The following is a 15,665-nucleotide window of genomic DNA, read 5'->3' on the forward strand; positions in this document are numbered from 1 at the left end:
CAGTCCATGCACAAATCACCAATTAAAGGCTCCCAAACCGCACATTAACATGATAAGTTATAACAGCTCCAAAAGAGACATTCTTGTTTATCACGGCAGCGACCCATGGATTAAGGGCTCCCTCAGTACACATTGACAGCCCGGCGCCAGCGGCACCAAAGCTGTTGCGCTCTGCGTTGTGCCAATGATCTGTGGAGAATGGGAGGAGGGCGCCTCCTCATTCCCCCTCACAAGTTTTAAACAAAGGGGAGAGACCGGGCTTCCTGACCAGCTGCAGATCAGTGACTGAGCATTTGCAGTTCCAAGGGGGGAGGAAGAGAAGCGTCTTGGAGCAAACGTGAAAGGGAATGAGTACAGAGCACCAACAGGCAATGAGGGGGGTAATCTCAGGCTCTGGTAGAGCCCAGGCTGGATTACCGTGGTGTGTAATTCATGGAACTGTCCTTGAAGACAGCTCAGAAACCTCAACTAGCACAGAATTCAGCTGACAGAATTCTGGTTAAATTCAATGTTGGTCAGAGTTGTCCTATTAATAAAATTGATGGAGATGGCCACATATCACCTCATATCTCCTCTTTTCCAGACTAAACATAACCAGCTCCTTCAAGAGTTCCATTTAAGGCTTAGTTTCCAGCCCCTTGATGATCTTGGTTGTCCTCCTCTGCACACCTTCCAGCTTGTCAACATCCTTCTTAAATTATGGTGCCCAGAATTGGACACAGTATTCCAGGTGTTGTCTGGCCAAGGCAGAATAGAGTGGGACTATTGCTTCCCTCTGAATCCCATTGATGCACTCAGCAGCTGGCAGTTCTGCCAGCCGAGCAGAGCGTGGGTCTCCACCAGAGAAAGTGGCACCCCTAGAAAGCCAGCTTGTTTTCAATCCAGCTTTTATGGCCACAAATGTGCATCTGCAAAGGATAAAAGGTAAAAAGGTAAAGGACCCCTGACAGTTAAGTCCAGTCGCAGATGACTCTGAGGTTGTGGCGCTCATCTCGCCTTACAGGCTGAGGGAGCTGGTGTTTGTCTGCAGACAGTTTTTCCAGGTCATGTGGCCAGCATGACTGAGCTGCTTCTAGCGAACCAGAGCAGCGCACGGAAACACCATTCACCTTCCCGCTGGAGCGGCACCTATTTATCTACTTGCATTTTTGGTGTGCTTTCGAACTGCTAGGTTGACAGGAGCTGGGACTGAGCAACGGGAGCTCACCCCGTCACGGGGATTCAAACCACCGACCTTCTGATCAGCAAGTCCAAGAGGCTCAGTGGTTTAGACCACAGCATCTCCCGCATCCCTTTCTGCAAATGATACATTTCTCTAATTCACTGGTGGTGGCTATTACTCCCTCCCGTGGCAAAGGGTTCCAGAAGCCACTGATGTGTAGTAGCAGCAGCAAGTACTTGGAGGTAATAATGGCCTGGATGTGGACCAATAAACTGAGTCTGGATCCTGGTAAATCCAAAGCAGTATGTTGACTTGGGGAAAGAATTCAATTCCGTTCACATACAAAGGTCAACCTCCCTAACTTTCATTTTCCAAAACACAGAATTATTCTTCATGATTCAAAAGTTGCACTTCTCTGAATTTTGCAAAACAGTTTTCCAGGCAAGTAATGTACCCCAAAATAAAAACAGTAGGGTAAAATGTGCATAACATGCATAAAACATAAATTGCATTCTATTATGGAAAACTGATTTGCAAAAATATGCATATTGGGCAAAATTGCACACAGGAAATGTCTATATTAGGAGAAATTCACACTAAAATGCTGGTGAATTTTCATGAGGCATTTTTTAAATGGTACAAGTGTGGAAAGATAGAAAACTGAGCTTAACACAGTAAAATGGAGAAACAGAAGAACCAAAGAAGAGAAGAACTAGACAGAGTCATCCCCCTCTAGCTGTTGGCTAGCTGGCATGTTCTGAATGGGGTACCCTCCCCATGAAAGCCCAGGGGCAGAGTCTGAGGGTGCTCCTGGAGCCACTCGAGTCCCTGGAGGCTTGGGGGGCCCAGAGGGCCTTTGCTCACCTTGTTTTGCTGGGACAGAAAGAGCCTGTCTGCAGTGAGTCCTGCTCCCGTAAACTCCCATTGGATGATCTTCCTGTGCTCTGCGCAGAGATGCCCTGACAGACAACCTGGAAGTCGCAGTTAGTAGGGGCTGCTCTGGCACGAATGCTGGCTGGGGGCCCCCTCAGGGAACGCGGAGCACCAACCCTGAAGACTTCTCATTGGCTGCCTGTTTCCAGACTGAATTCAAGGTGCTGACTTAAACAACCCTAGCTGACTTAAACAACCCAGCAGCCTGAGTCCTCAGCTCTGGGTGAGGTGTTCATTCTTGTTGCCCCCCCTCCAGGGGGAAGTTTACTGGGTGGGGACGGGAGTAAGACCTTCTCTGTGGTGGCGCCCTAATTATGGATTGCCCTCCTCTTGGAATTACCACTGGCACCAATGGTGCTGACATTTCAGCACAAGGTTAAAACCTGCCTTTTTCACCTGTGCATTTTTGGGATTTTGACCCACTGCTGCAAATTGTTGTGCTGGAATTCTTCATTTTATTTTTTTAAACTTTTGCTTTAAATGGTTTTAAATGATGTTGCAACCCATCCTGGGATCAACTGACCAATATCCTCAACAAATTCACGAATATATATTTATATACAGCAAGTGCACCACAGCAAATATTTCATGTTCAGCAGTTAATATCTAAAATGAGGTGGAGGGGCCCCCACACGGGGGATGACCTAAAATCTTGCATGGGTGGCCTAACTGGTGGGGGGAAGCTGCTCTGTGAGGACGTGGGGGCCTTATCAATGAATCCTTTTGTTCTGGCACTATCAAAACAGGTTTCAGAACAGGGTCATCATAAATGTGGGCTCCAGCAAATTTGGTTTATCTCTTAAAGCTGAACAGCCTCCTGCTGCTGGGAATTTGATGTGGTTCTTTCTCCTGAAGTCTCCTGGCCCGTCCCCCCACCATGTCCTCTCCAGCTATGCTTAGGGTAGGGCCCTCTGTCACTGCCCCAGCTGGGGAGTTGTGAGTGCAAGTGCTGCGGCAGTGGAGAAAGCCTGGCGGAGCCCCCGTTCTCCATGGACAAGATATCAAAGTTCTCATTCTCCATTCTTGGTGAAGAATCAAGATGGCACATGACAAGCCTGTTTGCATGCAAATGACCACAGGAAACAGGAGGCAGCGTGGAGAAGCAACTCGGATGGCTCCCCAAGGATTCCACCCCACTGTGCTTGTGGGCCCAGGCGGCACGTTGCAAAGAAGACAAGGGCCATTTGGGAAGGCAGGGTTTGTGTGTGCATTGGAGGGAAGGGCCTTTAAAGACAATAATGGGGCAGGACCGTGGGGGTACCACCTATCCCTTAAAATACAGGACAGTCCCATTTTTGGAGTCATAAAAATAAAAATTGGCATTTGTGCGCTCAGCCAAACTGCTTGTTGCTTAGGCAGTTGAACCCGCCCTTCCCTCCAAATCTGACTGATTGACGCTCCAGGCTAGCCAATGCCAAGTAGCAGCCTTGCGAAAGAGCTTGTTCCTGATGTATAGGTGGTACATTACACCGGTAAAATTGGCAAAAATGTATAGAACAGACCAAAAGACTTGTTGGAGATGTAAAGAAGGGGAAGGTACATTTTATCATATGTGGTGGGATTGTAAGATTATTACAAAATTTTGGGAAATGATATACAACAAATTTTAAAAAATGGTTAAAATAACATTTGTTAAAAAACCAGAAGCTTTTATCGTTAGGTATTTTAGGACAAGTGTTGTCGAAAGAAAAAAAGACATTATTCATGTATGCTACTACAGCGGTAAGAATTTTAATAGCTCAAAATTGGAAGACAGGAGAAGTACCATCAAAAGCACAATGGCTAGAAAAGTTAGCAAAGTTAACGGACAAACTGTGTGAAAAGGACAATAGTGACTTTGAAAAAGAACGGAACTCTTTACAATATATGTGCAGCAATAACAGAAAGAAAAGGTCTCGTTGGCAGGATTTAAATAAACATTTACAACTTTATTTACAGAGAACAAGAAGTATAACAATGTGATAACATAACATTGTATATAAACAGCAGAATGTATCATCTGATGTAATAAACCAGAAATGGTAGTTAAGGGAAGTCAACGGAGGTCAGGGGGATTGGAAAATGTGTGTTGACACCTGCTTCTTGGGAGAAAAGCAATGACAAACCTAGGCAGCATCTTAAAAAACATTACTACTATCATAACTCTTGCACTTCCCTCAGATGTGGCTCTACATCAAGTGACAGCAAACAGTCAAGTCCCTGCTCTGAGGAGGCTGCAATCAAAAAGTGGTGGAAGGCATGCAAAAGGGGGAGGTGGAGAAGGAAGGAGGTGGGGGTGGCGTGGAGAAGCTGAAGGAGGTGGGCTGCTCATTAGGGTTTAGAAGCTTCCCCCCGACTCTTCAGCCTACCCAACCTACAAAACTCTGGACCCAAGCCACATGCAGAGGTGTAGCGTGGGGTAGGGCCAGGGTGCCAGGGCCCAGGGCGCACATTGTCGGGGGCACAATCAGGTGTCCCCACGACAGGCATAGAGCTCTGGTAGCTCAGCTGTGGCAGCAGGTGCATTGGTCTAGTGGGCAGGTGGATGAAGCGTCCTGAAGGAGCGTCTCTACCCCCATCCTTCTGCCCAGACACTGAGGTCCAGTTCCGAGGGCCTTCTGGTGGTTCCCTCACTGCAAGATGTGAGGTTACAGGGAACCAGGCAGAGGGCTTCCGGGTTAGCGCCATCGGCAATGGCGGAATTCCTCTGACTGGGAGGAATTTGCTTCGTGAAAATTTGGGTCTGGCCGCCACGGAGAAGGCGGAGACCCACTATAAATCACAGGCGGGTGAAGCCTGTGAACGTGGGATTGGGCTGGCACCTTCTGTGCCCCCCCTACTCGCGGGGAAACCCAGTTTCGGGGATCTGGAGCGACGTAGGGTGAGTGGCGCGGTGCTTCGAACTGACTGCTTCCTTCATGGAGCGAAGCCGCACAGCTGTTGCCAGAGAGTGCTGACTTTTTCCTGTGGACAATTTGATTTTAAAGCAATTACCGTGAGTAGAGTGGAGAATTGGATTTTTAAAACATCTTAATTTGGCATCGAACGGGGGAGGTTCAAAACAGGAAGTCCTCCTTCCCCTTTTGTAAATAGACTGAAGCAAAGAGGCTGTAAGCTAAAGTCTTGGAAAGCCTATCTTAAAAGACTAAATTTCCATCAGTAAAAAACATCTAACCCCCCTTGGAAGCAGGAGAAGAGGGGGGAAGTGTGGATCGTACATGCCTGCAGGAGAGACTGAAGGAAGTTAGAATACTACCACTCCAAAGCTGGACTGGGGCTGCCATTAAGATTGACGTGCTTTGAAATGTTTACGCACTGCAAATAGAACGTTGACAGGGTAAAATTGCAGAGTTTTGAAAAATTAAAAAACCAAGTGCGAGATTGGCTCCATTATTACCAAATAATGGAGGCATATAATTTGGATAAAAAAGTTGGCTTCCAGGTGGAAAAATCAAAATTGGAAACAGAATTGTTAGATCCCAAAATTAAGAATTTGTCAAGAATGTATAATTTGCTGTTGAAATGGAACACTCAGGATGAAACGGTGAAATCTGCTATGATTAAATGGGCACAAGATGTTGGATATAACATAATGATGGCTGACTGGGAACAGTTATGGACCACAGGTATGAAATTTACGGCATGTAATGCCCTAAGAGAGAATTTAATGAAAATGATTTACAGGTGGTACATGACACCAGTCAAGCTTGCAAAAATTTACCATTTGCCCAAAAATAAATGTTGGAAATGTAATGAGACTGAAGGTACATTCTTTCACCTTTGGTGGACATGCCCAAGGATTAAGACATTCTGGGAGATGATTTATAATGAAATGAAAAAAGGTATTCAAATATACCTTCCTGAAGAAACCAGAGGCCTTTCTCCTGGGCATGGTCGGCCAATTGGTGCCAAAGAAGGACAGAACTTTATTTATGTATGCAACAACAGCAGCAAGAATACTCATCGCGAAGTATTGGAAGACACAAGATTTACCCACCCGGGAAGAATGGCAAATGAAGTTGATGGACTATATGGAATTGGTGGAAATGACTGGCAGAATCCGAGACCAGGGAGAAGAGTCGGTGGAAGAAGATTGGAAAAAAATTAAAGATTATTTACAGAAATATTGTAAAATTAATGAGCTTTAGAAAAATGGTGGAATGAAGTTATATGGCTTTGGCAGAAATGTTATAAGGAACTAGGTACAGATAGATTGTTAATGTATTAAAGGGAAAAAACAAGGTTAGAATATGTTAAGATTAATTACAGGACAGAAAACAGAGGAAGATGGAAAGGAGTTGCTGAAACAGTTAATTGAAGTGGAATACGAAAAGGGAGGCGTGAGGAAGTCAGTGAAACAAGTGAATGAAAGATAAGCTTGAAAATATTGGAAGTGTTTTTAATTGTTCTTGTTTTGTTTTGTTAATTCAATGTTTTATGCAGTGTTTTTGTTTCTGTTTTTGTATTGTATTATATTGATTTGTTTAATTCTTTTTCTTTCTTTTTGTAATCTTTCTTTCTTTCTTTCTTTCTTTCTTTCTTTCTTTCTTTCTTTCTTTCTTTTTCTTTCTTTTTGTAATCTTTCTTTCTTTTTGTAATCTTTAAACTCTCAATAAATATTATTTAAAAAAATAATAATACAGGGAACCAGGCAGAGAGCTTTCTCGGTGGTGGTGCCCGCTCTGTGGAACGCCCTCCCATCTGATGTTAAGGAAATAAACAACTATCTGACTTTTAGAAGACATCTGAAGGCAGTCCTGTTTAGGGAATTTTTTAATGTTTGATGTTTTATTCTGTTTTTAATATTCTGTTGGGAGCTGCCCAGAGTGGCTGGGGAAACCCAGCCAGATGGGCGGGGTATAAATAAATAAATAAATAAATAAATAAATAAATAAAAAATTATGGAGGCAGTGGGCAAGGAGCCTGTTGGAGGCAGGCTCCGTTCACCCTCCACATGCCCCCACCCCAGCTACCCAGGCCCCTGGGGGTGCAACACTTGTCCCACCCCCGGTGTCAGCAACCCATGCTATGCCACTGGCCACACTCCTCCTCGCTGGCTCTGCTGTGTCGCCTCCTTGACTTTGTTGTCGTGGCTGGAAGGTGTCTCTGCACAGTGGCAAGGCCTCCTGCTGGCCTGTGGGGGGGGGGGGAGAGCCTCCAGTGTTTTGCAGAGCTAGAGTGTAAGTGGCAGTACAAATTGAAGCGTCACCTGTGAGGCTCTGCCTAGCTTTGCCTCTGGCCCCGCCCAGTCCTCTGCCTCCAGGTAGCCCTAAACAGGGCAGGAGGGGGCCACTCTCGCTCTCCTCCTGCTGTTTCCCGCCCAGAAACAGATGTTTCAAAGGTAAACTGCCTCTGGAGATGGACCCCCCCCCCTGCAGCTCTTTTCCCTGATGAAACTGCCATCTCCCTTTCAGACTTAAAAACCCAACTACGCCTTAGAACATGAAGCCATGTCTGGTTGGTTGGATATTCTTCAGAATTACAACCAAGTGAGGGAGAACGAGAGTTTAAGTCCTTCCCTCCCCCCTCCCCCCACCTTGTTGTAGCAGAGAACATTTTTTTAAAAAAAGAAAGGAAATCTGTTAGCAACTAGACTTTTAGCAGGGTGGTAATTGCCTGTGTGAGAGCAGGTAGCAAGAGGGCTTATTGGCAGGTGTGTGCTAGGATCCTGGACTCAGCTGCTCCATCCAGCCTCTACTTGGCTGAGGAAGTCCGGTGTGAGAGCATCCCCTGCAGATGGGAGCCAAGCCTCCACTTGAAGATGTCCAGGCAAGGGGGGAGGGAGGGAAGGAGAGAGGACACCCCCACCCCCACTAGGTAGCTGGTTCCATTGTCAAAAGGCTCGTATAATGAAGACTAAGACATGCATCTCAAGGGAGCGGCCAAGGTCAAGAGACGACCTTGACAATTTTTGTTGACAACAATTTTTGTACATTTCAGCTATGCCTGCACAGGGAGGAGTGGAGGAAGAGAGAGACATCTAATTAACAAAGCTACGCAGCACAGTTCAGTACAAACTTTGGGCAACTCGGTCCTCCTCACACATTGATGCTTTTGTGGAAACATGAAACATCCAATTATCCCACTGATTTTGCACTGCCTGAGTAGTGGCTGGGAAGAGGCAAAAGGTTGGCAGATCCTGGGGAGCTGCACAAATTTTTAAAATAAAATAAAAACCCTGTGCTTCCCTCAAATATCTGTTTAATTACTGAAACAACTGTTTGAACATTTTTATATATTAATTTAGCAAAATGATAATTGTGTGATTACAAATGCACTTTGACCAGGAGCCAGAGAGATTTCATTTACTAAAATGAAAACTTTGATTTTAAAGGGGATGGAAATAGAACTGATTTAATTCCATCCCACTGGGAGCTGTGTTAAGTTTTAGCCCCCCTTCATTTGTCAAAAAAGGGAAGACCATTGCGCTGAGTTTTTCTGCTACAAAACACCCCAAATGCTGAAAATGACGGCTGTTTGAACTTGCTGGACTCAGCAAGCGGCAGCAGCAGCAATTGTTGGGGGCACAGATCCCTCTGCCACCTTTGCATCTGAAAGCTTTACGCTACCTAGTTATATCACCTGGTCTATGTTGATTGGTCCTCCAGCTCTGTGACCCCAAACTGCATGATGCAAAGGTCTCCTGCTCTTTAAATGGAACCATCCATCCTAGAGTGACATCTACTTATTCATTTCTGAATTATTATTTTGACCACCCGATGAATAGCTGCCTGCTTTTTTTTCTCTGGGCAGTTTACAAATCTAACTTAATAAAAGACAAAGGAAAACAACCAAAGAATAACCATAAGAACAGCAACAGCCCTGCAGAAGCCAAGCACAAAACCACCATGAAGCCATCATGGAATCGGAACCAATTAAAGCAGCACTGAGGGGGGTAACAACAAGTTCAAGGAATCTAAATGCTCTAAAGCCACAGATATTAAAAGGTCTGGGAGAATATTCTTGGGGCAGAGAGAGAGAGCTACTAGGTGTCAGCAACTAGGCGTCATGAGAACCATCCGGACCCACCATTTTCAAGAGCAGTCTACCTCAATGTAGCAGGTGCTAAAGACAAAGAATGGATGAGGGCAGTCTTCTTTGTGCCTTGCTGGTGGGCTTCCTGGAAGCATCTGTTGGTCGTAGTTTCCTGCTGAGCAACAACAAGCAGAGCTCATGGAGTGGGAGGCCAGCCAACCAGAAGAACCTTTGAGGTGTACTGGTGGAGGCAGAGTCAGTATCCAAAGGCAGGACCAGTCCTAGGGTCAGGCGAATAGCAATCCACATGGTCAAGACAGTCCAGAGGTCAGAGAATCCAATGGTCATGGGACACGACGAGCAGGAAGCAGTACGGTTGGGCCAGGAACTACCAGCATTGTTTTCAGCATCTGACTGCTGCTGGAAGCTCTGCTTAAAAAGGCTGAAGTCAGCTGGTTCTGATCAGTGCCTTCTCCTCTGCGTCCTTGAAGGCTAATCAGCTGCAGGTGGAGTCACTCTTCCTTCTCCCCCTTTCAGGCTGCTGTTCAGCAGGCAAAGTTGACTCCTAGCCCATGACATTGGCTGGCTGCAGTTGGAAACAGGATGCAGGTCTGGATAAACCCACCTTTGCCCAACCCACAGGGCTTCTCAAAAACATAAGCTGCTCATGGGTAGGGATTTGCCTTTTTCTTTGTGCTTCCTTGTATGTCTACAAGTTATAGAGTTGTGAGGAAAACAATGAAGCTGAATTTTGGAAGGTTCAGGACAGACAAAAGAAAGGACTTCTTCATGCAGCTCATAGTTAAGCCATGGCACTCACTCCCACAGGAAGCAGAGATGGCCACCTGCCCAGATGGCTTTAGAAGAGGCAAATTCATGGAGGAGGCTCTTGAGGGCTACTGGCCAGGATGGCTTTGTTCTGCTCTCACAGCTGGAGGCAGCCATATTTCTGAATGCCAGTTACTGGGAACCGCAGGAGGGCAGTGCTCTTGAACTCGGGTCCTACTTTGGGCTGGGAGAAGAGGGGAAGAGGAGCAGGGCTCTCCTTATGCCAGGTACATCATTCTGCAGACCAAAGCTAACTGCATTTGGGCCACCCTTTGCATGCCTTCTGGGAGTGGATCATGCTTAAAGCCCTTGGTAGGGGAGATGAGAAATACAGGCCAAAGGAAAATTGCTCATTAACAGTCGTTCACAGAAATGTCACTGAGTGTAAACAGCACCATAACCTTTGCCTCTCCTCAGCTCCTTGGGGAACAGGCAGCAAATGCAATAACCAACCTCCTCCTCTTCTCTGCCACCCCCACCCGGGGTGAGTTCTTTAAATAAATGCTTATTGGATCATCCTAGCCAAGCACTGCCTTACCTGGGCCTGAACGATGAACATCCTGGGACTTTTCTAGGCCTCCGATGGAAGCTTCATGGTAGCAGCGCACACCCTGGGCCCTCTCAGCCCCCAGGGCTTTTCTGATCCTCTGCTGGCTGGCAGGATCCTACCTTAGGGCAGAGACACAAATGGTTCTGGAAGCCTCTTGGCACTGCAGCTGGTCCGTGAGGGGTGTGAGTATAAATGCAACCTTGGAATAGACAGGTGTGAGATACACTGGCAGCACATAGCTCATATGCTCTGACTCTGAGGATGAAGAAATGCAGACAGACTAGTCTCTGGCATCTGATTCTGACCAACCCCTGACATCACCCCCCTCTCCAGAACTCTCCTCCTCTTCCTCGTCTTCCTTCCACCCTCTTGGTTTAGGTTTGTTGGGATGGCTACTGTGAAATTCCCTTTGTAACTCTGGGGTATGAACATGCTCTGCATATTCCCATGACCTATCTTCAGGCCCACACCCCTTCCATGCCTTCTGCCTCCATCGTAAATTCAGCACCTGCTCCACTTCGAACACCTCCTTTCCCTCTACAACTACAGGAGGAGGGGGTGCTTCCCTAAGAGTCTGGTAGGGGTGTGCAGGGATCACTGGGGATAACACAGCTCTATGGAATACAGGGTATATTTTAACGGAGGCTGGTAACTTAAGTCTGAACATTACGGGATTCATCTGCTCTATTACTTCAAATGGCCCCACCCTCTGTGGATCCAATTTTCTGCATCTACTTTTCTGGGGCAAATCTTGTGTATACAGCCACACCTGGTCCCCCACTTTTATCTCACTACCTGGTTGTCTGTGGGCATCTGCCACCCTTTTGTATGCCTCTTTGGCCAAGTCCAACCATTCTTTCAGCAAACTCTGAATAGTGGCCATTTCTTCAACGAACTCTTTCGCTGCTGGTACTGACAGGTTGTCTGCCTGTGAAGGAAAGGTATGTGGGTGTCGCCCGTGACTGGCAAAGAAGGGGGTCTGCTGCGTAGATGCATGAAGGGCATTATTATACATGAACTCCACCAGTGACAACTTTGACACCCAATCATCTTGCTGATAGTTCACATAACACCTAAGGTACTGCTGCAACGTATCACTGGTCCTCTCTGATTTACCGTTCGTCTCTGGGTGCCTAGCTGAAGAGAGACACACTTCTACTTTGAGCAGCTGCATTTGTTTCTTCCAGAACTGCTAGGTGAATTGGATCTCCATATCCGACATTACCCTAAGGGGGAGTCCGTGCAACTTAAAGACATGGTCTACAAAGAGCTGAGCCATCTCCTGCGCCATTGGTAGACTCCTACAAGGTATGAAGTGCACCATCTTCGTGAACAGGTCTACTACTACCCAGATCACTGTTTGTCACTGTGACTCTGGTAGATTGGTAATAAAGTCCAGGGCTATGTCTTCTCAAGGCCCTTGCGGTGTAGGGAGGGGTTGGAGCAGACCTGCAGGCGCTTCCCTGGGTCTCTTCACCCACTGGCAAGTCTCACAGGCTCGCACAAACTCCTTGACTTCTCTCATTCTTGGCTATCAGAACTGCCTAGTCATTGGTATAGCATCTTATGTTTCCCGAAATGCCCTGCTGTAGGGTTGTTACGGCACTGACGTAGGACTTTAGCTCTCAACTCTTCCTCTAGAACGTAGAGTTTATACAATCCTTTATACAATATCCTTTATACAATAGTCCATCCTTTCCCTCAAACCCCTCCGCTCCGCCTGCATTCCTTTGCAGTGTCTTTAACTTCCCCTTTGCAAAAGCATCCTCCCGTGTTTTCCTTCAGAAGCTTTGGTGACTGAACCAGCTGCTAGCTGTAGTTGCTCTGGCTTTAGGATGTGCTGGTACACTGGAACTGGCTCCTCCTGGTACACTGGCTTCCTTGAGAGAGCGTCTGCCCGTTGTTTCTGATTACCCGCCACATACTGTACTCAAAAGTCAAACCTGGCAAAAAATTGTGCCCAACAAATCTGCCGTTGATTTAGGTGTTTCGTCGTCTGCCAATACTTCAGATTCCTGTGATTAGTGCACACCTCTACTTGATGTTGCACCCCTTCTAGAAAGTGTCTACAAGTCTCAAAGGCATCTTTGATAGCCAACAACTCCTTTCCCCATATGGTGTAGTTCTGTTTTGAGGAAGCACCTCTATCACGTGCCATACGTGCTGCTCCAGGCTCTCAGAGTATATCAGCAAATCACTTGATGAGTTCGCTAAGACAGCAACTGCTGTTCTTAGTAGCTCAGAGAAGGTGTGGGAACCATCAAGGTTCAAAGTGGTGCAGGAATTAACCTCTAAAGATGCTGAACCATGGCTTAATGCCATGAAGGCTGAAGTTGATTCCTTGAATAGGAACCAAACCTGGGAGCTGGTGCCAATAGTCCCAGGAATGAGGCTGGTTGGCAGCAAATGGGTCTTCAAGGCCAAGACAGACCAGACTGGCAAGGTTGTCAGACACAAAGCCAGATTGGTCACCAGAGGTTTTTCACAGGTACCAGGACAGGATTACCATGAGACCTACTCACCCACCATCAAGTATGAGAGCATTAGGCTAATGCTCAAGATTGCTGCAGAGGAGAAGCTTCACGTTTCTTATCACAATGTGAACACAGCATTTTTGTACGGGATTTTGGGGGAGGAGCTGTACATGCTTCCACCTGATGGAATGCAGGTACAGAAGGGAATGGTCTGTAAACTATGGAAATCCCTATATGGTCTCAAGCAGAGTGCCAGGTGTTGGAACACAAAACTCACTGAGACATTGTTTTCTCTAGGTTTTTACCAAGGCAAAGCTGATCCATGTGTGTTTGTCAAAGAGGAGGGGCAAAACAAATTGTATTGTTTACGCTTTGTTGATGATCTGCTTCTTTTCTGGAAGGATCAGGCTTTGTACCAAAGCACCCTAGCTCAGCTGAAGGTGCACTTTAACATGAAGGGTCTTAGTGAGGTATCGAACTATCTTTCTCTGCAGATGGAGAAGGACCAGGCAGGTAATTTTCTGGTACACCAAACACAGAAAATTGTTGATGTATTAACCAGACTGAATTTGGTTGATGCAAACCCAGCAGACACACAGATGGTGACAGATTACCAGGTAGATAGTACTGCTGAAGCATTTTCTGACACCACACTGTACAGATGCATTCTAGGCAAGCTGAATTTCATTGCTAGATGTTCAAGACCTGGCGTAGCTGTAAGCACTAACCTGGTTAGCAGATATGCCAACAATCCTACTGTTCAGGATTGGAAAGCTTTGAAGTGCATAGCCTGCTATTTGAAGGGGACTTTGCACAACAGACTAAGGTTCACAAGACTGGAGGTCTTGAAGTCTTTGCAGATGCTAGTTTTGGAAGTGACACCACGGATGGTACCAGCACTTCTGGAGTATGCTACATGTACAACCACTGTCTGTTTGACTGGCTGTGCAAAAAGCAAACAACAGGAAGCCTAAGTTCCTGTGAAGCAGAACTCAATGCCCTGTCATTTTCACTTATGGATTGTGAATGGTTGATGCAACTGTTTCAGGACATCAAGGTTTCTGTGAAATATCCTATACAGGTGTATCAAGACAACAGATCCTGTTTGGCTTTGCTGAACTCAGAGAGTTGCAAGCAAAGAACCAAATACTTGCAGATTAAGTTACATCATGCAAGAGAGTGTATTCAGAAAGGACTAATTCAGGTGTCCTACATGCCAGGAAATGAAAATCCTGCAGATCTGTTGTCTAAGGTTGTTAACAGAGAACAACTTAAGGTTTATGTACAGAGGTTGCAATTGGGTTGAACCACAGGTAATACAGGTTACATGGAAAGGAGGAGGATGTTAGGATATAGTTTCATTCCACCTTTAGAACAGGCATGTGGAGTTGTTGTATGTCACATGTCTGTTTACTTCCAGCACAGTCTGCTGGGAACTTCTGTTGTATATAGCTTTTGTCTATGCTGCTTTTTGTTTGGACACAAAGGGAAGCAGACATGTTTTCTTTTGTCCCGATACTGAATAAACGCTTGTAAATATGCTTACATATGCTTCTGTCCGCCACTTCCATTGTGAAGAGTTATTCACTCTGCTGATTAGAGCGTGCTCAGTATCTGAAGGTTTCTGAGGCTTGAGTCACTGATTGATGCTGTTTCGAGAACCGGAGTTCGCCCGGCTGCTGGGCGGTGGCTGGAGCCAGCTGGAGGCCTTCCAAATGCCCCACCTCCCTGGACGTGTCCCAACAAGCTGCCTTTCCTTGCTCCGCAGACATCCTTGAATACTTCTCTGGCACTTGATGTGAGGAGTTTCAAAGTGAACAAGTTGTGAGATATGCGGCAGGGGAGTTTCCCCTTCTCTCTGGGAGGTTCTTATAAGAATTAACAAGCCTCTGACAGGTTTATAGTCCGTTTTATTTACAACAACACACAGAGAGTGGCATTGAGCCACCCCCTTTTAGGAGCTCAGTTGTTCACTCTGAATCCCCGCCCCTTCCGCAGCAAGAAGTGCGCCACTATCCAGCTCTCCCATCCCTGTACTTCCATTGAACTGTAATGCTTTCAGACCTCCTAGTAACGAGGGCTGGGAGGAAAGTCCTCGCTGCTCTCAAATGAAGAGTCTCCCAAATGCTCACTCCCTCCTGGTTGCCTAGCTCCTGACTCAGAGTTATCTAGCTCTTCCCCCGACTGTGCCATCTCTGAATCGACTACTGGGAAAGTTGAAGGAGGGGGGGCAAACTCTCCCCTTCTTCTTCTGTCAGAGGCTGCTCTGTCTATCCCTGCGTTCCTTCACCTTTAGAGGCAGAACAGTCTCTGGCATCTGAGTCTGACCAGGCCCTGACAGCAGGTCTCTGCGGTAAGGATGGAAGGGAGCTGCCAGTTTCTGTCCTTTTGGTTTTCCATTTTTCCAACCACAAATTTAGTTCTCCACATTTCTGAAACAATTCATGGATTCTTTTTCTTTTTTTAATCCTCATGAAAATTCATTGGCATATCAATGCAAATTTCTGTTAATAAACACCTTTTTGCATGCAGTTTCGACCAACGTGCACATTTTGCCAAGCAGTTTCCCCTAATACAATTTTTTTTTGTATGTTAATTTAACTAATATATGTTTTTATGCACACTTCCCCATGATATATGCATTTTTGTAAACCTTGTTTGGTTGGAGAATTGCATTGTGAAATTCAGATGAGTACAAATTTCAAAGGATGATTCTGTGTTTCAGTCCTCACATGGTTTCAGAAAGTGTGGATATGACAGATTT

This window comes from Podarcis cretensis, assembly GCF_951804945.1.
Source record: "Podarcis cretensis genome assembly, chromosome: 16".
Lineage (NCBI taxonomy): Eukaryota > Metazoa > Chordata > Lepidosauria > Squamata > Lacertidae > Podarcis > Podarcis cretensis.